Below are 1,900 nucleotides of genomic sequence, written 5' to 3'. Positions count from 1 at the left end.
AAGTGGTGGAGTCACTGTCCCTGGAGGTGTTTAAGGTGAGACTGGATGTGGCATCAGTGCTATGGTCTGGCAACCATGGCAGGGTTGGATCAAGGGTTGGACTTGATGATATCAGAGTTCTTTTCCAACCCAGTTGATTCTATAATTCTATGATTCTATATTAATATCAGCAGCCAGTCCCAAAGGAGATTGAGCTGATTCTTCTGGTGGTATAAATTACAGCAATTGCCCAAATAAAATATGATAAGGATTTTTTTATCCTGCCACTGTATTTGCACTGTGGATTTTCTGGCATGAGTTCAACATTTGATCCTTTTTTATGCTCCTGTTGAGACCCAGGCAAATCATCAGAAGTGGTTGTCCCCCTTCCTGACAGGCCCTGGCTCTCAGCCCCTCCTGCTCCCCGTTGCTATTGCCCCCCAGAGCTGGGTATGACTACTTTTTTCTCCATGCTTCATATCCAATGTTTTGATGGCAAATGAATGTATTTGATGTTAACGCTGCAATGGACACTGGTGGCCCAGTGTTAAGCTGGCCTAAGTCAAATCACCATTTTGAAAATGTTATGAAGGGGATTCCCCAATGTTTTCCACACAATAAACTGTTCACTGGCTCTGCTAATACCCTCCTTCAAACTCTACTGTTTCAAAGACCCTGAAATATCAAAGTGGCCAGGTCTTGCCTTGCATCTAAACTTTCTTCATCTGCGGTTATCACTATGACTCCATGTCCTTAAAAGGCTCCATTTCCTCAGCAATTCCTTCTTGACAGTATTTCTTATCTACAGCTAATGTGAATTATGGATATTAAAAATTGACTGTCATGTTATTGTAACACTACATACATACTGCGTAATGCTGGCATTAAAAGGTCAGCCGCTAAAGCAAATGCCAATAAACAAACAATATTTTGTTCAGTCTTGCTTAAATGACTCCTGCTAACCAAGCTATATCAATCCGATGACACTGGGTATCACCTGTTCCACAGTAATAAAAAGAAAAGCCCAGTCACCCATGTGTTGGTTCATGTCATTCATCACAACAGTCACACCAGGCGTGCACGGACACGATGGTAATCAATAACTCATCCGTGACTCAGCAGCAGGATCCCGGGTGAGACCTGTGCAGACACTGATCTATTTTCCTTGCTCCTTTAACACCGCCGAGCAGGCACCTAGGCGAGCCTGTGTTTTAAGGTGCAGTAATTCCAGCACCGTCTGCTTTCCATGTGAGCTATTCTCATTCCCATGGCGCCGAGAGGCTGGATCCCAGGTGCGGTTTGCTCTGCGGTCTGCGGACGAGCGGATCCATCCCGCCCGAGACGAGACGAGACGAGACGGGGAGGGGAAACGCTGCTCCGAGAGCAGCAGGGGAATGCGACAAGTGTCACCGGGTGCGAGGAGGCGCGGCGGCGCTGCGGGACAGCGCACCCGCTCCCGGCGGAGGCGCGGCGGCTCCCGAGCCCCGGCGGTTCCCGAGCCCCGCAGCCCTGGCAGGCGCCGTGCGGGGCGATGTCAGAGCGCGGGGCCGCCGCCGTTAACGGGCGCGGGGAGTGGAGGGGAGTGGAGGGCAGGGCAGGGCAAGGCAAGGCAGGGCAGGGCAGGGCAGCGCAGCACCGAGGCGAGGGCGGCGCAGCTCCCCCGGCCGGACCCCCGGCAGCGAGGGCCGGGCCCGCCCCCCGCGCCGCTCGGCCGCCATACTGCGGGGCAACCCAAACTTGTTACACGCGGGCACCAACTCCTCCCGCTCCTCCTCCTCCTCCTCCCGCCGCCGCCGCCGCCGCCGCCCTGCCCCTCCGGCGCGGGGAGGGAGGGGGCTGCGCCGGCCCGGCCCCAGCCGCGGGGAAGGCGCCGAGGCGGGCGGGGGCCGTGCGAGGGCAGCGCCCGCAGCCCCCCGCAGGT

This window comes from Neopelma chrysocephalum, unplaced genomic scaffold, assembly GCF_003984885.1.
Source record: "Neopelma chrysocephalum unplaced genomic scaffold, ASM398488v2 Primary Assembly neopelma1_97017, whole genome shotgun sequence".
NCBI classification, from domain to species: Eukaryota; Metazoa; Chordata; class Aves; order Passeriformes; family Pipridae; genus Neopelma; species Neopelma chrysocephalum.
This window is presented reverse-complemented; position numbering follows the sequence as displayed.